The 22,961-nt window shown below is 43.3% G+C and overlaps 1 protein-coding gene across 7 annotated transcripts in view; it reads right to left on the bottom strand.

Moving 5' to 3' along the window:
* The window catches only part of TRPC5 (transient receptor potential cation channel subfamily C member 5), a 171,234-nt gene extending 148,507 nt beyond the window's left edge, over window positions 1-22,727 (bottom strand). Inside the window, exons 1-3 of one of the 7 annotated variants that reach the window (XM_083423493.1) lie at window positions 21,944-22,727; window positions 21,235-21,356; window positions 7,437-7,555 (exon numbers count right to left, since the gene is read on the bottom strand). The gene's annotated coding sequence lies outside the window, so the exon portion shown is untranslated. Of the gene's footprint in view, window positions 1-2,310; window positions 2,331-7,436; window positions 7,556-21,234; window positions 21,357-21,943 lie in introns of those variants that run through there. The other 6 variants (XM_083423494.1, XM_083423496.1, XM_083423495.1 and 3 more) reach the window with 6 other exon arrangements.
* Window positions 22,728-22,961: the final 234 nt, after the last annotated feature.

Raw genomic sequence — 22,961 nt, 5'->3', positions numbered from 1 at the left:
TGCCCTTCCGTTGATTTTTATTTTATTTTTTTGTCTTGAGCAAATGACTTTAAACTGGAAACCAAAAAAGAAACGTGCTTTCAAGCTAACTGATGGGAATTCATTTTGTTGCTAGTATCCAAGCAACCTGTATAACTTCAGGGAGAAAGGTTAAAGACTAGGGGTGGGGAATTAAATCCTGCTGTCAAGCCAGATCAATTCTCCCTCCTCAAGCCCATGTGGGCCAATTTGACAGGTAGGTGGGGCCACTTACCCTGCCGATCACCTGAAAGCACAATAACATCGGGAGACTCATTTAGCAAAGCCACCCTGAACAAAGCTGCATGCAGGTTATGGAAGCCCTGATGGTCTGCTGATTGTCAGAGCTTGTATAGTCCCATGCATGATGCCCCCTTTAGACCAAGCAGTCCCACACTCAGTGAAGGTTGGACCATTACTTCAGATATTTGAAGATGGCTGGACCATTACTGTGAATGGGGCCCTGACCCACCACTCACCTGCCTGGCATCTTTCTGACAACAACCAGTTCAGGGGTGTCAGCACTGCCTGTCAGCCTCCTCTTCCTCCTCCTTACTAGTGTTGCCTTTGTATAATTCAACAGGGAGCAGGAGGATGGGGACAAAACTAGAGTGAGTTGACTCTGCCTGACATTGGCTCTGACACCACCTGCTGTTGGCATCTCTGCCTTTCACCCTACCAGTCCCAATGGGCACCTTTCTGTCCATACCTGATATCATATACCATGTCAAGGGTAGGGCAAATGGGTGTGGCTTAACCAAAATAGACTGAAGGCCTGGTGATACCTATGGGCTGGAGGTTTCCCATCCTACTTAAAGACACTTCCCACACTTCCTTTTCCTGCTATACAAAGCTTGCAATAAACAGGAACCATAGATGTCACATTAATGATCAGAATTGTGAGCTACCTCAGCATTCCTGCAACTGTGTTTTAGGGATACTGTTGGACATGCAATATCATCTGAATTGTCTTTGCTATGCAAAAATATTAGGTAGTGATGATGACTTGGTGTTTTCATCAATACAATACCTGATACTGTTTTTGTACTCAGAGTCCAACTCTGAGTACAAAACTCTAACAGAATTACATTTGCATCTGAATTGCTCAGAGAAAAGGCTATAGCTCATCTGCCTTGTATGCAGAGGCACACCTCTGGGTGGAGACAAGAAAGACTCCTTGCTTGAGACCCTGGACAGCTGCTGCCAGTCAGTGTAGACAATACTGAGTTAGGTGCACCATTGATCTGACTCAGTATAGCACAGCTTCCTATGACATTTTCAGACCATGAGCGTTGTGATCTGAATACAGTATGTGCAGTTCAAACCTAATGATACACACAATTTAGCAAGTACACTATTAGCTGATTCAGTTCATAATGTCAGCTTGGCACACATTCACGCACACATCAGTTGTATCCAAGGGCTACTGTTAAAAAAATGAGCTCCTCTGAAGGAATGGATAATGACAATGATTTAAAAATTAACATTTTTTAAATCACTGAGGTTAATAAATTGGCAGGTTATTCCCAAAGGAGAAATGGAATATGTTTGCAAATTTTATTCCCTGGGAAGCAGACAGTGCTCCTTGCTGACTGGAATATGCATCCTGATTTCATAGCTTTGGGTGGAGAAATTTCTCTGTAAGTTTTCCCCCCCTTTAAAAGGAGCGTTCCTTTCTCTGAACAAACTCTGTGCACCTGGAATTCTTTTATCACCTGACATTGCACAATGCTCAAAGATGCTTTGTTTGTTTTTTCACTGAGCTTCTTTCTGGCTAGCCTCTACAATTTCCACCGTAGACTGTCAAGCAATTTGTTTGTCACCTTCAGACAAATGAGGATGACATTTCTGTCGCAGGGTGGTAAAAGGTTGGAGCTTGCATAAGCTTGATAAATGTGAAACCAAGGTGACTCTACTTGTAAGCGTTATGTATTACCATGAAACTGCAAATCCTTCAGGCATGCTTATGTGTCTAGGTTCGCTACATAATAAACTCCTGCTTTGCATTCAGACACCAGGAAAATGTGTGTACTACGAAGAAATGCACAGAAACTGAAAAGAGACATTAATGTGTAGCAGCCCTGTTGGGTTCCTGTCAGACTTGACCATCTACTGGAAGGCAAAAAAACTATTTGTATTTTCTTTTAAATCTCCATGCATTTCCTAACTACGTAGATCCACCTCATCCCTATTATTAATAATGGAGAACATTATTGGGACAGTCTCATTTTGTGCTCACAGCTGTTAACAGGCCTTGCAGCTTGGCTGAATTACATTTGAATAATAACTTACAGTTTTTGGAGTTCAAAGGATTTATTCATGCAGGAACTATTTACAGGGTGAGTGGTGACATGAGAGAAATAGTAAACATCTTGTCTGGAGAGAACAGCAAACAAAATGGTTCAGCTTTTAGGGGTAGAGTTAATTTAGACAAAGAGACATATGAACAAGTGCTGGCTAGATTGCTATACAAACAATGCCCTCATGTGGTTAAAGGAACACATGCATTAACTAGAAGCTCAAGAGTAGGAAATGCATTTGCTTTATTCCAACAATAAACATAATAAATTTAAAGCAGAATTCCTTTTCCTATTGCTTACCTTTAATCTGTGTCCTAATGCATTGTCAGTGGGGAAAATTTTCTTACATGGCACCTGGATAAATATTACTTAAATTTGCAAATTACTAGAAGTGGGGTGCTTGCAGCACCATTAACAGGAGTCCAGCCCTGGTTTCTTCTTTAGCTTCTTCATGTAGATTGAATTATTAATCCACTCTAGAAAATGCTGTCCATTAACACACATACAGTTGCACTTTCCTATTTGATCATTTTTATGATTAGTTATATATGAGCAAGAAGATCAGAGGCTTGAGCCTGCAGAAAAGATTCATCTCAATGGCTTTTGCACAATGAAATGAAACATTCCTTTAAGGAGCTGCCCCTCCTATTTGAGCAAAATGCAAATTTGTGGAGGGAAATAAAAGTGGGAGTCATTTTGTTTTGTTTCTTATCGGATTCTTGTTTGCTAGATTTCAAACAACTCCATTTCAAAAATGCTTCTAATTGCAAATCCACACACATTTAGCAAATAACTCTGTTCAATACAACTTTTTAAGTTAATTTGGCTTCCCATTCCCCCCACCTCCACTTTGGAGTTTCCTTTTAATGCTGCACATAAAATCCACCACAAGATGAATGCAGGCTCTTTTCATCAGCCCAGCTACAAAGAGGCTAAACTCTTTAATTGCACTAGATTGGGTCCTATTTTCTCGAATGCAAGTAGAAACCCCATTAAAATCTAACCAGTTACTCCCAATTTGCACTGATGCTAATGAAAGCAGAACTGAGCCTCTGGGGTCCAATTCTGCTCAGTTAACTCTACTGAGTTAAGAGGAACTCCCTTGGAAATGTATGAGATTATGTGAGTTAAACTTGTGGAGGGATTGATGAATAAGAACCCTGGCGAGGTTGGATGTGATCATTTTCTGAAGCCTTCAAAGGCCCTGTGTTTCTGTGATTTTCTGAAGTACTGATACCCACTCCTGGTTTCGCAATCCCCTTCCTCAAAAATAAGGCAGGAAAAGAGAAAGAGGGAGGAACGATGAGAACACATTTATTGCCCAATCCAGTGCATAATGCATTCAGATTACATGGGGATAAGAATGGGAAAGGGTGGCTGTGGCACAGTGAGAGAGCATCTGTTTTGCATGTAAAAAGTTCCAGGTTCAATGCCTGCCATGTCCAGGTCAGGCTGCCTGTCTGAAAACAATGGAAGTCACTGCCAGTTGCTCTAGATGCTGCTGAGCTAGATGGATCAGTGGACTTCCTATTTGGGGAAGGGTCAGAGCACAAGCACTGCATTTCATCGGGTCAGTCCCTGACCTCATGCCGCATGCCTGAAACCCTGGAGAGCTTCTGCAATTGAGCATAGATCAAGGACTGGAATTGTTTTTGGCTCCACAGACCAGCTCCTTCTCAGAATCAGCCTTGCAGGCCAAATGTGACAGGTAGGTGGTGTGACTGTCCACCTGTCAATCACATGATGCCATCATGACATCACATGACTCAAAAATGGGTGGCGCCACCCATCTGCCAAAATCCCCTCAGAGGCTTTGCAATGTGCCCTCTGAAGCATCCTCTTCCTTCCCTTGGAGGGAGCTTATTTCAAGCAGGCTTTTGCTCTTCTTCTCATTTAAGTGAGTGGACAGCAGCAGTGGCACTGCCTCCCACTTGCGTAATGATGAAGCACACCTGATCCCAGAGCGCAGCAGGATCCCTACTCCACCCAATATCGGCAGATGATATTCCTACATTGAAGGGGGGTAAACTAGATGATGTTCAGGGTCCCTTCCAACTCTACAGGTCTATGATTTTGTGAGAGCAATCCTGCCAAGATTGGGGAAAATCAGAGATCTTCCTGCAGGGAGCTTTCTAGCACTCCCAAACTCTAGCACTCCCAAACTCAGCCAATAGGAGGGCAAAATACTGCTTAGCACTGGACATGAGTTTACAGAGCTCTCCTGCACACCTGAGCTCAGTGCTAAGGAAGATCATTCTTATTTTGCCTTGGATGATGTGCTGGGAGAGCCATCCTGGTTAACGCTGATGCCCCATTTTGTGCAGCTGGTTGTTGGGTGCTTAGGGAGTTGCACAAAGTGGGCTTTGGACAAGCCCCACACTTTCAATGAAGGCCTGCCCTTATCCCCAGGACATCTGTTGTATTGTGGGTGGGCATGGCTTGCCCCAAATGTCCTTGCAGCCAAATGGGGAAGCCTGGGAGGTCAAGATTGGCACATAGGTCAGAGGTTCCCCACCCTTGGTGGAAATGATACTGAGCTAGAGGGCAGGTGGTGTGATTCAGTAAAGGTAAGGGACCCCTGGATGCCAGTCAAATATGACTATGGGGTGTGGCACTCATCTTGCTTTTCAAGCCAAGAGAGCCAGTGTTCTGGCGCATGTGGCCAGCATTACTAAATTGCTACTGGTGCATGGAGGACCATGACGAGTGCCAGAGCACACGGAAATGCTGTTGACCTTCCTGCTTCAGCTTTATCACAGGATTGTTGCACAAGGGACCAGGGGCATAGGAAACGGGGACAGGGGGCGGTACTCCCCAGGTGCCATCATGGAGGGGGGTGACAAATTATCAAGGAACAATTACTGCCCTACTAGGGTGGTTCATAATTTTTTATATAAAAAAAATGCCTGCTCCAAAGGTCTTATCTTACTACACTAGGGATTATATAGCTACATATGAAATTTCATGCATATCACTTAATATCTTGACCCTCCTCCATGACAATAGCTATTTACTTGGCTGTTTTCCTATATCATGAAGGCTGAAATTTCAACAAAGCAGGTGCCTTTGCTAGACTCTTTTCGGGCACCTGCTAAAAGCATTCTTCTTTAGGTAAGCATACCTAGATGCTTAGGAAGTTGAAGTAATTTTAATCTTAATATTTTGGCTTTTGTATATTTTAAAGTAGGATTGTTAATTTTTCTTGGTTTTACTTCTGTGGTGTTTTTATGTTTTTTGTTTTGGTAAACCACTTTGCAGGTTTTTTAAAATTAATTTTATTAAATAAACAAACAATAAATATAAATAAAATAACACAAGCCAAAACACAATCCATCCTGTAGATTTAAGTATCTGTCCATAGTCGCCTACTTGTTATCAGAGGCCCAGAATCTGCATTCCTTTGTAAGAAAATATGAAATAACGTAAAACCATTTTTGCAGACAAAAAATAAATAAATGGGGGGGGGGGAGAATTTTTCTGCACCGGGTATCACCTGACCTTCCTATGCCTCTGCGAGGGACTGCTGTGATTTGCAATGCTAATTTGTTTCCATTAGATTAAAAATGAGCTATGTGTTTTGAAATATGAAAAATTAAAATACTGGTGGCCTCTGAGTCGCCTTCCCATGTGAACTGAATTCCCTTTTCATGTAGCTCCCTCCCTTCATTACTCTCTCCCCATCCTCAGGGTTGTAGCCACAGGGGAAGGGCCCTGCTCTTGGGATGTATGTATCTTGGGATATATCCAGCCTGATTAGTTGCTGAGATCAGAAGGCTTGAGGTTGCAGAAAAGATTCATCTTTATGGCAATCAGGAGAAACATTCCCCTAGGAACCGCTTCTCTCCCACCTCTAATTTGACCAAAATACAAATTTGTGGAGGAAAATAAAAAAGAGTGAGTTGAAAGCCTGCAGGCAGGAGTCTACCCAATTGCTCACCAAGAAATAATATAATGAAGACTGGAGAAAGGGATACAGGTGAAGTTTTCCACTGCTAGATTCAGCTACGAAATTTGGGGTGTTGTTGAATCCACTGTTCTCCAGGCGCCCTCCTCTCAACAGCTTCTTCTGCTCCTGCATCCTCTTAATTTTTTCTTGCTTTGTCAAATTTAAAAAAGTCCAAGGAAAACCAGCAATTCTCTTCCTGCTCAGATTTTAATCTAAGATGGAGAAGGATTTAGAAACTTCTAAAGCTTTCCTCTCCTTTGAGGTGGGCTTTAAAAGAAGCCTCTGATTTCCTTTTCTGAACCTGACAGTGAAGAATTTCACTGGCACCTCAAATTTTGAAGCGGGGGCAGGGGAAGCTACTTCGGCAAAATCTGAGGGCAGAAGAATGTAGTCAATCCCCCATGGGTCCTCCAGGCACCACAGCCCCAATCTGAATTGAATGCCCTGTGGTTTACTTTTCAAAAGGGAAATGAACAAACAAATAAATAAAGATGGTAGATAATTTAAACAAATACTTTAAAGTGCAGCATCAGTGAAATGTGCCACTCAAAGTCTGAGCCTCAGTATTTTTAAAAAGGGAATACTGTAGAATCAACACAGTGGTACCTTGGGTTACAGATGCTTCAGGTTACAGACTCCACTAACCCAGAAATAGTACCTCGGGTTAAGAACTTTGCTTCAGGGTGAGAACAGAAATCACACAGCGATGGTGTGGTGACAGCAGGAGGCCCCATTAGCGAAAGTGGTACCTCAGGTTAAGAACAGCTTCAGGTTAAGAACGGACCTCCAGAACGAATTAAGTTCTTAACCCAAGGTACCACTGTATTCCTAAGTCTCATTTGTTAAAACTATCTTCTTTATAGAATAAAAGGTCCCGATATGGGATGGGCTAAAATTTCATTAAATAAGTAAGTATCAGCTCCATCAGTGGGAGAGGTGAAATGCTGAGCCACCTCCACTGGCTCTGCTGTGACAGGCCAGCCCCATTAGGCCTGCTCTCCCCTCAGCTGTCATCTGGAGGCATTCATTGCCCCAGACTGCCTCAGTGGGAGAGACAGAAAGCCGAAGGCTCACTCCATCACATTTGTGAAGAGCCCAGCTCCATCAGGCATCTCCTGCCCCTGAACTGGGCCAACTGGGCATTAGAGGAGCAACTGTTTAAAGACTAGTGCCTGAGCTTTGGTTTTGATTTTCCTCTTCCCTCCCTGTCCCCTTTTCCTTGTGTGTTGTGGGGTTTTAGGTTGTAAGCCTGCAGGAAGCCTCTTTTGCTGAAGAGAGGGGTACAAGTGCTCTAAATAAAACAAACAAACGAAATGTTTAAAAGCCATGTGGTTAGAACCATTAACTAAGTTAACCCCCTCCCCCACTTCTTATTACTTGTGTGGTGGCATGAACACTGTGGACATGGAACAGAAGGAAAATAATTTCTATCTGGCCGTGCCTTTTTGCATATGTTGGCATTCTATTCAAACTGCAGACAAGAAAATGCAAATCGAAGAACAACAATAACAACAAAGGCCCACCCCATTTCCAGCACCATGTGAAAATCCCCTTGCTTGCAAGTCCTGCTGATTTTTGTAAACTGAATTCATCTATGCCACATCTAATCATTTGCATTTACTGATAACCAAGGTAATGAATTTTCATAACCTCCCCCCGCCACACTTCTAGCCTTGCCCAAACAGGTATAAGTTGTTGCTGTAAAAATATTCACTTGGTATGTTTTGACATCTTATGCTGACAACGAGTATTTTCATGGTTTATTAACTTTCTATTGTCTGACCTCTGAATTTCCTCTGTGAATGTAAAGCCGTTGGAGGGGGAGCATTCCTTTTCCTGCAATTTCCCACAACCAGCAAGAAGAAACAAATCATAATAAACTCTACCTGCCGCACAGAGAAAAATTCTCCCTGGTCTTTTTCAAGTATGTTTAAGTATTTTTAAAATTAAATTTGTGACAATGAAACCTTTTCTGACCACAGATCTTGAATCTTTTTTGGGCTGAGTGGGGCACCTGAGACAAACATTCTACATGCAGTAGGTAAAATGAGCAGGATTGAAGGTTATAATCCATTGAATGTGCCTCTGGAGGAATTAAAGGATTCTGCTTTTAGAGTGTAAAGGGTTTGTATGTTTTGAACCATGACCAATCCCTGTTATCTTACCCCCGGTGCAGATGCTCAACTGACCTCAGAAACCAATGGTGATTTGCCAAGCCATAAAAAACTTTTCTTTCTAAGCCAACTGCTCATTCTGAACAATCTTTTGCCTTTACCAGCTTAATCTGGTGTCTAACCACAAGCAGATCTGTCACCATGCCTCCAGCCCTTGATTCATGTTTGCTTGATTTGGTACCCAACCTCTGGGACATCCATGACCATGCATTCTGCCTTGGGACCCATATGACCAGCACCTGCCTATCTGTGTCAAACTCAGATTTTACAGATGCCTGTTGCAAAGTTAAGCTGGGACTAACAGTGTTAATACCATCTCAGTCTCATAGGGACAAAGCATTCCATCTATCACCTCTTTTTGCCGGAACTCCTCAGATAACTGAGCACTTAGCAGAACTGTGTTTTAATTCTGAATTAATTAATTAACATCAAAAGCTTCACTGTTTATGTCGCTCAGGACGTTAAGGCATCAGATCCTTTTGTATAAACAATGATTTGCCCCAGTTGCATAAACAAGTGATGCAATGGAAGGGCGGGGTCTGCTTGGTTTTAGCAACAACAAAAGGGGTGCAGAATTCCCCCACCACCTCCACACAGGCTGATCTCACTTTGTGGGTAGTGTTTGCTTAACCAGAGCAATACCAGCAGCACTGACTCCAGGTTTGAAGGAGTCCCGAGGAAAGTGTCATGCAGTGGCCCCTCCTCTGCATCAGTGGACCCTGGCGAGCTTACTTGGTAGTGGAGAGCAACACTTTTCTGAGAGCCAGTGTGGTGTAGTGGTTAAGAGCGGTAGTCACATAATCTGGGGAACAGGGTTCGCGTCTCCGCTCCTCCACATGCAGCTGCTGGGTGACCTTGGGCCAGTCATACTTCTCTGAAGTCTCTCAGCCCCACTCACCTCACAGAGTGTTTGTTGTGGGGGAGGAAGGGAAAGAAGAATGTTATCCGCTTTGAGACTCCTGAAGGGGAGTGAAAGGCGGGATATCAAATCCAAACTCTTCTTCTAGTGCAAGATGGTAGCATCTAGTTCCCATTGGGGCACCATAGGGAATTAAAAATTGGAGCTAAACTTTAAATGAGCCAGAGCAGGCATCAGCAGTTTTTACTGGAACCCTGGCAACTGCTCAAGGATGCCATTTTAGACCTTGATATCAAAAGTGCATTTGGTTGGCAGAGAGGAGTTGCAGGGCATCAAGGATCAGGCAGGGGGAGAGTTCTACATTCCTTATCCACCTGCCATTCCCCCCCCCAAAAAAAAATTGGACCATGCATCTTTCACATTTTCCCTGATTGTGACAGGTCTATTTTGAACCTGCCCAAGCTTTAAAGATCTGCCCCAGATTAGCCCCATCCTTGAACTGATTTGGGACAAGATCCAGGTTGGACTAGGTGTTTCTGGGATCAACCCAGGTCAGTTGTGGCCAATCTGGGGCCTCAGATCAGGTTGGAGTGTATGCTCCTAACAGTAGTTTGGCTGTGATGGAGCAACCAAGTCAAGATGTCCTCTTGGAAGGGGAACAGGAAGCACCAGTTGCTCATAGAATCACGGGGGCCGGAGCATCTTCTGCTCCACATCAAATTATCATTCTAGAGTCACTAAGGGACTTCTCATAAAGCAGGAGGAGATCACACACACATACACACACACACACACATCATTCTGAAATGCAGAAGATAGACAAGACTTGGAAAAGCTGATCCAGGCTAATTGCTGACCATCACACATCTAACATCAACGCAAAATGCAGAACCAAGCTTACAACACACCCTGGCACTTATATTCTCTCTTAAGAATAGCCCCCTCTGTATATCACATATTTGTGTGATCTCATTTACTTAAAGAACTTGAAGGCTTTACACAGGGAGATCATGGATCTAAGTGTTTTTAAAGATGTTGAACAACATAGGGCCCAGGACAGGCAGAAATAAACAAACAAACAAATAAATAAGCAAGTTATAGTTCCATAGCTCCCCTGCATACAAAAATAAAAAATTAGGAAAAAATCTCTGTGCGCTTCAAATGAATTTTTTTCCAGGCCCAGCATGTTTTGAAACAGGTCCTTCTTTGCAGGCATATTTTAAGCAGCGATTCTCACCGAATGAATGGGACGCTGTCAATTTCACTGCAAGCACCTGAAGTCTCTCTCTCTAGACCCCTGCCTTTTGTGTATTTGCCAGTTTTGTGGTTGCTTTGCTTCTCTGCATGCAGCTGCTGCATTTGCATTGACAACTGGAAAACAAGCGTGTGATCCTCAGGGAGCCAGATTGTTCCCTAGGAGCCTCCAGTTGCTGAACCCTATCCTAGCGCTTTGCACTATGCATTTCAGACTTATTAGGGATCAATAAAGAACGGCCAGCAAAAAAAAAGGTCTGCAAAGGACAGCATGCACATTAGCCATCTTGCCCTAGGGCTGTTTTGGGCAGTGCTGTTCCTCTGCTGTTTCATCCAGTGCTATGCTGAAATCTGTCCTCCGCTTTCTTGAAGGTTTTATTCCCCTGCAAAAGCAACTTCATTTTTTCTGTGTCTCAGGACACTTTAGAATTCTGCTCAGTGTGTGGCTTTCAGCTCACCTTGTTTTTATGGGGTGGGCAAGGGCAGCCTATATATTTTTCTTTCCAGTAAACATTTTTCCAACACCCCAAAGACTCCTAAGCTGCCTGAACTCCCTGATCTGAAAAAGCCCCATGGGAGAAGTCGCCTCATTAGGTCTTCCCCTGAGCTTTGATCGAAGCATAAGTACCCAGGAAGCCCGCAATGTGCAGACCACTGGTGAATTAATTTGTAGAATGGAAGGAAGGACACTCACAATTACCCCCAGCCCCCTCAAATGTAAGTTAGGTGCATGAAAACCCTTGCATATAACCTGAGAAATATCACTGAAATTTTATCTCCTTTTATAATTCTTGAGTGCAATTTGTTTTTGCATTAATAGGTAGATGAATGGTCTACCCATCCCCCCTGCCCCAAAAAAAGCAACAGGAAAAATTTAAGCACAGGATATGGTTTCAGGACCTAACATCATAATGTTGTTGCGGAAAAGCAAATTAGGAAAAAAGCAGGTCTTTACTGCCAATTCATGTGTACCCGATTCAGTTGTAAGAATAGCTGCATTATTACATTACAGCACAATGTTGCTTCAGCTGTGAAACTATGAATGGGTTTGTTCCACTTTTGTTTCTTAGCTGATTTAATTCCTAAGACAACTGCTTTGCCATATTGTAAAAACATGTGTTTGGCTTACATCTTTTAAACAGATAATTAATTGCAGTTTATAGATTAGTACCAACAAATCAGTTTTTAAAGTAAAATAAAAAAGCTACCTAGCTGTGTGAGTTTTGGAAAGACATAGATTCTGTTTTGCCATGGCATTTTTCTCTGCTTTCCCCCTCCCATCTGATGATCCAAACCATCATGCAGTGGTAAATTCTGAAGTGCAGACATGCTTTGTGGCAAGTCTCTTGCACATGCCTTCCATAGCCATGCTCCTGGGCAGCAAAGAAAAAACATTCCTTGCAGACATAGTCCAAATTGAGCCCATTCCATACCATTGTCACCATCCATTCATTATGGTCAACAGATCAGAAATCAGTACACAAATTTACTAATATATAGGGCAATTACCAAAAAGAAGTTTGACACAGTGACATCATCTCAGTTATGTAATAAACAACAAATAACCTCAGGGAAGCTTCTGGGCATTAGGGCAGGGCACTTGATGCAGCTTAATTCCAGATCCTGAACTGAACTGGGCCCATTTGGATTAGCCTAGGATTCGGCAGCACATCACTTCAGGTCAAAATAGGTCCACCCAGAGGGATCTGTGCTATCTAAAGGTGGTGAGGTATGTTGGTGAGAAGGTGCTCAGCTGAGGATCTTTGCACCTGGGCAGGCTCAAATAGTTATGCACATTGCTTAGAGATATTTATTATATTGATACCTTTAGGTGGGTGAACTTGTTAACAATGGGTGGGGTGCTGCAGGGTTTTGTCCTGGGCCCGTTGTTATTCAACATTTTTATAAACAACTTGTTTGAAAAAATTGAGGAGATGCTCTTTCAATTTGTAGATGACACCAAACTGGGAGGGGTAGTCAATGCCACGGGAGACAAGATCAGGATTCAAGGTGACCTTAACACATTGGAGAACTGGGCCCAAACTAACAAAATTAACTTCAATAGGAAAAAATGTTAGGTTCTACACTTAGGCAGGAAGAACCAGTTGCACAAATATAAGATGGGGGTCACCTGGCTTACCAGTAGTATATATGAAAAGGGTCTACAAGCTTAACCTGAGTCAACAGTGTGATGCAGCAGCAAAAAAGGCTAATGCTATTCTAAGTTGCATCAACAGAAGTATAGTGTCCCAATCAAGTGGTACCACTCTATTCTGCCTTGGTCAGACCACACCTAGAGTACTCAGCCTAGTTCTGGGTGCCACAATTTAAGAAGGATGTTGACAAGTTGGAAGGTGAGCAGAAGAAGGCACACAAGTTTAGGGCTGCCATACAGCCAGAATTTCCTAGACATAGCTGGGATTTGGCTGTCGGAAATAGTGCCTGGGCAGCAAAAAACAAACAAACAAACAAACAAACAAACAAAAAACCTCAACAACTTTTGTGTCTGGATTTTCACTTTTTGAAATATGGCAACCCTACCCAAGTTGATTACAGGTCATTGTGACATCAAAGAAGCTCACAGCCTAAAGGAATTACAGTGGTACCTTGGGTTAAGTACTTGATTTGTTCCGGAGGTCCGTTCTTAACCTGAAACTGTTCTTAACCTGAAGCACCACTTTAGCTAATGGGGCCTCCTGCTGCCGCCGTGCCACCAGAGCACGATTTCTGTTCTCATCCTGAAGCAAAGCTCTTAACCCAAGGTACTATTTCTGGGTACTATTTCTGGGTTAGCGGAGTCTGTAATCTGAAGTGTCTGTAACCCGAGGTACCACTGTACTGGCCTAATCTTCACTGGATCACAGTGCCACCCTGATAGTGGCCAGATGGGGTACTGCAGCTTCTCAGCTTGGCCATGACAGTAACCCTGAGGCAGGTACCTTCAACCTTTTCAGATCCAGGGCCCACTTTTAACCAAACTTTTTATTTGTAGACTCATTTCTTATTCTTTTACCATATATTTACATAGTAGTATGTTCCTGTTGTGACCCACCTTGTATCAGCCCACAACCCACGAATGGCTCTCAGTTCGCCAGACAAATGCCCTAAGGAATGCCCTACCTGGCTCTACATATAACTGATGTCCCAGGATTGGTTCCTCAGCTTGAACAGGTTGCCTTCCTGATCTGAAGTCTGACTACTAATTTGACCATGACTGTGGTGGAATCTAGACACATACAAAAAAACACTGTGAAAAGGCTTTTTTAAAAGTGGTAGACCCTGCCTACCACTGATATATTGCTCTCAGAAGCTTGTCTAGAAGGGAATGTGACCCACAGACTGAAAAAGTTTCCCACCCCAGTGTAACAAATCAAGTCTAGGATATGGGGCTGCATGCACTTTATGGCTTCAGTGGTCTCCAAACTATTTTCAAAGATGGCCAGATTTGATGAAGGTCTGTGGGGGCCAACCAAAGGGCCAATCAAAGTTGTTGGGCTGAGCTGTTAAGGTTTGGGGATTTTACCCCAGGAGATAAACTGCTGCAGGGGCCAGATTAAACTGACCAGTGGGCTGGATTAGGGCCCCGAAACAAATTTTGGACATGCCTGGCCTCAAGGGATTGAAGAGCTGGAGATCCACTTTGGCTACGCTTTTCTCCTACCTGGCAAAGACTGAAACAAAGACTGCCCAAGTCTGAATGTGGGAGGGAAGAAGAGTTCGTTCCCATCAGTGGTGCAGCTAGGAAACCTAATTGCCTTATCCTTTAGATGGCCGTGTGTAATTGCTTTAGTCGTGAAGCACACAATTCATATTTCTCTCATTTCCTGCCCGCTTTCCTGGTTGTATCGTGCTTTACAATTGTTTTTACACCCCTGATGCATTGGAGCAGAAAGAGCAGTTCATCAACACTGTTTTTTTCTCTGAGCATGTGCAGTTTCACATTATAAACTCACTTAACACAGAGTACCATAATGACAATAGAAATAAATTGGGATTTGCTTCTGCTGCCCTGTTGGTAAATGCACTGATACTCAAAAAAGCACTATTTTGTTGTAGGAAAGGGTAAGGTGTTTTAAAAGGATAATAATAATAATAATAATAATAATAATAATAATGATGATGATGATGATGATGAAGATGATGATGCATATATGGCCATACATGCAGGCTGCCTATCCCTGATTATTTATTTTTATTTTATTTATTGCATTTATATTCCACCTTTTCTCACAAGTTGCTCAAAGTGGCATACAAGGTTCTCTTCCACCTCATGCCATCCCCACAACAACCCTGTCAGGTAGGTTTGCCTGAGAGGCAGTGACTGGCATAAGGTCACCCAGTGAGCTGAGTAGCTGAGTGGAGATTTGAATCTGGGTCTCCCAGGACCTAGTCTGACACTCTGACCACTAAACCACACTGAATCTATAAAGTGTACATTCTAAGGTATGTGTGCTTTAAAATAAGAAGAAAGGATTCTGTGGCAGCTAGTGAGAGCCGCAGTGGGCTGGCTAAGGTGCTGAGGCCAAGCCCATTTGCTTCTGCCCCTATCAACTACAGTACTGCCCTCTAGGTGGTTGTTGGGGGGGGGATACACTGGCCTGTGGAGATTGTACCACCAATTCTTATCAGCATCCAGGAATTCAAACCTGGACCAGAACGTGTTTGCTTCATGTGGAGTGTGTGATTTCCAACAACTAGCTTTTTGTAGAAGATGCGCCAACATCCCAACTACAAATGAAAAGGACACTGGCTGCTGAATATTTGAGCATGATTTATTATTATTATTATTATTTGGCTTCTCTGAAACTGAGGGACACTTTGCAGATCATATCACCACAAGTGCCTTCTCCCTGAATATGGTGCACCCCCCCCCCTGGCTCCCTTCCTCTGTAGCCAAAAATGATTTACATGTTTGTTTACTCCGAGCTACATTCATCTGAGTCATTCAACACCCTCTCCCGCTAGCACATTACAATGAATTCTGAAGTAGCGTATCTGCAAGAGAATATTGTGGCACTTGGAATATTTTAGACTGAATCTCAATTTCTTGGCTGTGTCTCCCTGCTGGTTTTTCGGCTGGCTCTCTATTTGATATCTTCAATGATATTTCGGATAGCTGACAGTTCAACATCCTGTTTGTCAATCAGAATTCATTGATACTTTATCAATGAATCCTGATTGAAAAACAGAGTGTTGAACTGCTGCTACCTTCACGTACGGTTGGGGATTAGGGATGGGGAGAAATTCAGCTCAGTTTGCATTCAAAAGTGAGCCCACCTAAGTCTCACTTTCTGAAGCGATACGCAAACATAAACACTGCCAACATCCGAAATGTGCACTTCTCCAAATTTTGCAATGTATTTCTCCATGCTAAAGTAAATTCTAGTGCATATGGAATGCATGCAGTAGAAAGAATAATGCATTATACTATGAGGAGTTGCTTTGCACGTTTTTTAAAGGCAAAATGTGCATATTAAGAGACATTTATACTAAAATGAATTTTCACGTGGACTTTTTTAATATATAAAAAGGATTCTCAAACAAATATATGGGAAACGGAACTGAAGATTGGCAAAATGAGAAACTAATACAGATTTGCTCATCCCTGTCTCAAGCTGAACCACCAGGCTAGAGACAGTAGCCCTATAGGACCAGCTCGTAAGAATGTGGTATTGGGGCTTTAATTTTCAAGATGGAGTTGGGGCTCATCAAAGGAACTGCCTTGCGGATAGTGTTGGAAGGGTTGCAGCAAGATAGGGATTGAAGAATATAAAAACTGTGAGGGTATGTGTGACTTGAAGGAGGACTGGCAATATTTACCTCTATAAGTGAAAGAAGGGGGAGTAATTAGGAGAGCAGACCCAGGTGAGAGCCTGGGAGCGACTTCACAAGTGAGATGTGTGGTTAGCTGTTGTATTCTATCATTTTACTTGTGTGCCAGGCATTGTTTTCTCTCCCATTCAGTTTTAAGCTGTTGAATTAGATTTGCTTGTTTGTATTGTTTTATATAACATTGCGTGGATTTAGGATTGTATCCAATGTTAGCCCTACTCCAGAGTAGACCCCTTGAAATTAATGAACCCAAGTTAGTTATATTCATTACTTTCAATGGGTCTACTCTGGAGTAAAGCTTACATTAGATTTCTCTGAATTTGTTGATATTGTGATTATTTTAAATTGTTCTTGATATGCTTTTAATTTTTCTATTTACTTTTGTTCATTTGGTTTGTTGTGAGCCATTTGGGGCACATTTTAATTTTTTTTTAAATGTGGGGGATTGGCAGTCAAATAAACAGGTGGTGTTCATCATGGTCAGGTTCCCAATAGATCTCCAAATGCCTGCTGGTTGCAAGGACATTCTACTGAAGAATGCTAGATTAGGTCCCTCACTCCAGCCTATCCAGAAAGGTACTAATTAATGCTTTTAAGCAAGAGGATATACTCAAGAACACAGAATAGCTATGTTTAACTGTTCCAAGAGCTCAAATATTCACTCTACTTTTGCTTAAGCACATGGAATTCTATTTTTTAAAAATTGATAGACTGGCCAATTTATCCATATCTTAAAGTACAAGAAAAAAAGAGCACATAATGAAAATTCTTGCAAATTCATATTCATCCTTACTCTGGGAAATATTAGATTGGGGAAAAGAGTCCTCTTTCTCATTTCATTTCCATTTTAGTTCCTTTTCAGGATATGTGAAACAAGCCATTCATGAAGAATAAGTGTGTGCACATTGTTATTTTTAGTAAATGTTGCTTCGGAAGAACTGATATCTCCTGAAGGATCAAATGCAATATTTTAAATTATGCTGCAAGGAAAATGGAGATATGGAATTGGTGGCAAATTTATTGACAGCTTTTAAAAGAGAACTAGCAAAGCCTTGGGAATCTTCAAATGCTACGTTGGTAGAGGAGCAGTTTTTAGAAGTCATGGAAAAATCACTAAATCATGACAACTGACTTTGATAGAATTGAGGAATTCATTTTTTTAAAACTCTTTCAAGAAATAGTGACTAAATATGTTAATTACTTGGATAAAGGTGAAACTTTGCTTGTATGGAAGGCTTGCAATCTTTGTCTTCTCCTACGTATTTTAATAAGTTTGGGGAAGAGCCCCCGTTTGGAAATTTAATTTAAAACCAACAAAGTGGAAAGCAGTGGTGTTGGTTACTGTTGTTATTGTAATTAATTCAATTTATATCCCACCCTTCCTCCCCCAAGGCCAAAAAAATGGAAGCATTCCCAATGCCCTCAATATTAAGCCTATTACAATTTTTAATATGTGTGGCAAATACATATTTAAAGTGATGACCCACAATTTTGGATTAGTCTTAGTAGCTATCCAAGAACTCTGCTCAAATTTTCCCAAGAGGGTGAAGAGTAGGGTCTCCTCCCTGATCTCATGCTAAAACCACTCCATATCACTTCGAAAGCCCAGAGCACCTGGGAGCAGTTGGATGACTTCCAAAGCCCATAACAAAAAAGGGATGAACCCCTTACCCTCCTTGCCAGCTTGGAGGGTTTCATGGTGCCTCCGAAACTAATCACAAATGCAGGAGCAAAAATACCCCTCCTGGCTCCAAGCTGATGGGAGGAGGATCATCTGTTTCAAGTAGAGGGCAAAGGGAAGCTCAACTTGGAAAACAAATTTCTAATCCCCTGAGATAGAAACAAAGTGAGTGTTTAGGGAAAACACCAAGATTCTGCAGTCCAGATTTTCTAGATCTTCCGCACATCAAATCAATAGCAGTAGCAGGGTGCATTATAACAATTTGGTGTCTTATTTTTTCACAGCTGAAAATCAAGCCAGCACCTGGGCTCTTTCATTATGGGGAATATGTGCGCAAGACAATATCTTAAATTATGTGGGCTACATTTCCCTGATAACTTACTCATCCATTTATTGTTGGCATAGTGAGAGGAACAACAATAACTAAGAATAATTGCAAATCAAAATATGAGAAGAGAGGGGACATGAAGAGCCCATGTTTGTGTCAACAGAACCATGTACTTGCTCTCATATATAGATGCAGTTAGTGCTCATTAGGTGAGCTGAAAGGAAAATAATGATGTTTCCTTTACCTACTACTTACGCACTTCAAATTAAAAGAACAGGATGTGAATATTCAGAGAGAGAACAAATGAGCACGTGTCTCTTTTCTTCCCTGTGCTTTTTTATTCAGTATAATAAAACTAGATTTCCAAGCCCTTGTAGATCTGCATATATAGAAAAATGGTACAAGTTTTAGATTCTTTTATTTCAGGCTTTAGAGAAAGCAATCAACAGCATAGTGGCTTCTGCTGCAGGTTGATATCAGCAGTAAGCATGTTTTGCATTTATACAGCACTTCTCTTAAAACCTTCTTCCAAGAAAATGAGTTTGGAATCCATTCTGCATCCTAGTTTATTGTCAACTACACAGGAATATACAATGTCCCTGAATTTCAGCCACTTTACAAAAACAATTTATAAGAAAACCAGCTGAACCTTCAGTTCAGTTTTTTACCCCAGATAATGTCAGCCCATTTTAGGTGTTTTTTGTTTAAAGCCCCATGTAGTTTTTACAGCAAAATCTGATCCAAAGAAGGATATAAGTGCCATTCATCTGACATGACACACATGTCTTTGGTGGGAACATTTGAATTGGCTTGGGGTAGAGAACCCCCTTCTTAAACTGTGTCAGTTTCATGCTACTCCATATCAATTCCATACTACACTGGAAATCACTTGGGATAGAAAAATATCCCATGAAACTGGCTATGTCCAATTTTTAGTTTTCTTGAAAGATGATTAAGAAAACCAGCATCAAAGTACGGCAACAAAAATTTTGCAGGGGGAGAAATAGCAAAGCATCAGAAAAACAAAAGATTTGCCAAAGGTCACTTGGGAAGTCTTAATCCTTGCTGGGAAGAGAAAACAGGTATTGTGGCCTTGACAGAGCTGCAGAAAACGAACCCCTACACTTTCCCCCTAAACTTTCCACTCCATTACCACTACTTGGACACTGCACTAAACATGTCTGGTTTACATTTCACCTGATGCAATGTTTACTTTGGCTCCTGCTGCTCCAGAAAGGTTCTCAGGCAAAGCTAGATTTGATGGCAACAGTAGAAATAGGCAGAACAGCAAATAAAGTTCAGGCCAATGTCCCTTTGATTCAGCCTGGGACACAAAAAGAAGTCCGTGTAGTTTCCAAGTGGCCCAAGAGAGCACCGATCATGATAAGAGCAGTGGTAGCAAGAGCCTACGTGTTTGAATCATCTGTGTCAATAACACTAGCAAGGAGTTCAAATGCTTGGAAACTGTTGAAGCATCAGAGGGCAACAGTTAAATCCCATGTATCATGAAATCAAATAGAGGTGAACAGTCATTGCAATCTTAAAGAAGTAGTGTGTGCATTTTAAAATGTCAGGGGAGCTCACAAATGGCCGAACAGCTGGCAAACGAGGGTAGAGAATAAAAGAGAACTGCATCTGATGTGCAACCTTTAGAGCACAGAATACCTCCCAATGACATCATGTCTACCTTTTGGATTCCAATGGTTGTGTGTGTGTGTTTCTCTCTCACACAGAGGGAGACAAAACACTAAAAATGCAACCCCCCCTTCATTCTTCACTTGTATAAATATAGGTGTGTATTTATACAGGCAATTAACCTGTGCCAGGGATAAAATCCACACCACATTAAACAAAAATTGAGCGCACAGTTAAGCCTACTATAAATTAAACACTGTCACTTAGATTTAAGACCTTGCCATTCCCTGCCCCTTCTCTGGTAATAAAATTCAAAAGAGTTGGCACCTTTGCAAGTTTGCGCAGCCTCCTGAGCTGTCCTGAATGGAGGCCAGTTTGGCAATGCGTGGCCACTTTGGTTTTTCTAAGTGCTGCAGCAGCAGCGAGAGTGCCCTGGTGAAGAAGTCACATTCACTTCCCTGCTGACTTCCCTGCTTCAACATATTTTCTGGCTACATGCATATCAAAGGGAGAGGGGGAAAGACCTGCAGCCTCCCCTCCATCCCGCTTCCTTTGCTGTGACAGGTGTTGGATTTACAGTTCTCTGAGGGCAAAACAGTGTCTGAGAGGGAGACTTGAGGCACTCAGTATCCTGGGAGAAGGGGCGGGGGAAGCCCAGAAAGCAATCATACCAGGGCTTTAAAAGGGGAGAGGGAGAGAGAGGCTGATTTTGAAGCCCAGGTCCTTGTGAGGGTATGAGCAAATCATAAAACCAAGCCAGTGTCGTCCCTTTTACCCTAGATGGCCTTTCAGAGATCTTCAGCAGCAAAGAGGGCTTCTTCTCAAGGGCCTTTGCAAGCACTACAAAAGCAAATCGGGGGCTGCTGCTGGACCAGTTGGCAAGGCTCTGCACCCAGTCTTCTGTCTGTGAGGGGTGCATCCTTACAGCACCTGTTCCTCCAAACACATGTTCTATCTCATCCACACATTACATTTTTAGGATGCACACTTACAAAATAAATGATGTAAGTGTGCACCAAAACAAAGTCACATGTGAAGCAGCACACATCTTTTCTCTTTCCCCCTCCTCTCTTTTGGAGACCACAACAACAGCCTTTATTTCAAGGTGCAACCCCACAAAGCAAGGTGTTGCTTTTGTACCACAGTCCAGGTCAAACATAGCTGCCCCATAAGGGCAGATGTTGGCTGCAATCCCATCCCCACTTACCTGGGAGTAATTCAAATGGACTCACTTCTGAGAAGACATGCATAGGATCGCGCTGTTAAAGGAGTTGTAAATCCTCTGCACACTTGCTTGGGAGTCAGTCCGGTTGAATTAAGATGGATTTGCTTTGGAGTAAGAAAACAAAACAGAAACATGCTTCCTACAAGGTCTGTCTGCCTTGGGAACGGTAGTGTCACCCACCCCTTCTGAAATTCCCTCCTGCCTTCTTTTTTGTTGTGCACCATATTCAGAGGTGCGATTTCGAGGACGGCGGGTGGGGGGGAGCACAGAGAAATGAGATATCAGGTCGGTGCGCACCAGGTTCCACTGCTTATTCTTGGGGTACAGCTGCAATCCATCTGCACCTGTCTGCACCATTGCTCTTTAAAGAGCATTGGACTGTGTCTGACTTTGCTCCCAGACCTTACAAGATTCAGGAGCTCCACGAGGATAGACACATGATCTGAGAGAGACGATGGGGGGCTCCCCTTCCCTCCCGATATTGTGCCCCTACCTAAGCCTGAATCACCCCTACACGGCCCCACCATGACCCCAACATTTAGCTCTCCTTTCCAGCCCACGGAGCACACATAGATCAGATTCATGGCAGACAAAGCAGATCCCCATAAAGGGGTGCAAAGCCCACTGCTTCCCTCCACACACACGACCCCTCTTCTCCTCCTTCGCACCCCTCGAGCTCCAGCAGACTCACCTAAGCGAGAAACAACTGGGGCTCTACATGATCCGGACTGTGATCCTCAGGCTCCCTCGTGGGTGAGGCACGCTCCTCTTTGGCAGGGATGCAACAGCAGGAATAATAATCCAGCCCCCGTGGCCGTTGGGGTGGGTAGGGGAGACGGAGGAGCGCTAGGTGGGGGAAGAAGAGTCCCGCGGCTCCTTCTTCCACCGGACTCCTTTACTTGGCCCCACCAAACTTGCCCATCGGGCAACCAACCTTTAGACGTCACGGCATCTTCATTTTCCAACCTAGGTCCCAAGCCAAGCGGGCACAAGGTGCGGGAGGGAGAGAGAGGATGAATGGGGGGCTGTCAGGCAGACGCAGCCTTCGCTTCTTTGCGCTCTGGATTGGCTACAATCCCAAATCTCCTCCACTGCCGCCGCCACCTCCGCTGCTGCTCCTGGATTCCGGGTGTGATGGGGAGCAGAGAGCAGCAAAGGGTTGCTGGTGAGACTCCCGTCCCCTCCCGCCCGAAGACGAGCGATCCGTGTCACCACCTTAGCAGATGTGGGGGAGAGAGGCGCGAAACTGACTAGCGGTCTCGCCCGCAGCAGCAGCCGCTGCTGGCTGGCTCCTCTTCCCCACCAGAGACGACCCCCCGCCCCCACCCGCCACTCCAGTCGTTTCTCCGCCTGGACTGGGATCCAGTCCTCTCGATCGTTTGCTCGCTTCTCTCTCACGGGGTTCTGGAAAACGCCATCGACGGTGGGGGTGGGGGTGCGCTCCGGCAGGAGGGGAGGAAGAGACTGTTTGCAATCCCCAGCCCAAATCCACAACCCTCGCTTTGCTAAGAGTCCTTTTAAAGTGCACTCCCCCCACACCTCATAAAGCCACCACAGCCCAAAACATTTAAAAAGAAAAGGAAGATCATGTTAGGTTCCTGGTGTAGGTAGCAGGGGTTATTCAGGTGGGGATGGTTATTGGTTTTGGTGTGTGTCTGTGTAAGGGGAGCCATATATTAGGGGTGGGGAACCTGTGGCCATCCAGGTGT

Source organism: Podarcis tiliguerta, assembly GCF_965153285.1.
Source record: "Podarcis tiliguerta genome assembly, chromosome: Z".
NCBI classification, from domain to species: domain Eukaryota; kingdom Metazoa; phylum Chordata; class Lepidosauria; order Squamata; family Lacertidae; genus Podarcis; species Podarcis tiliguerta.
Note: the sequence above shows the minus strand (reverse complement) of the source record. Positions and strands in the feature narration are given on the sequence as shown.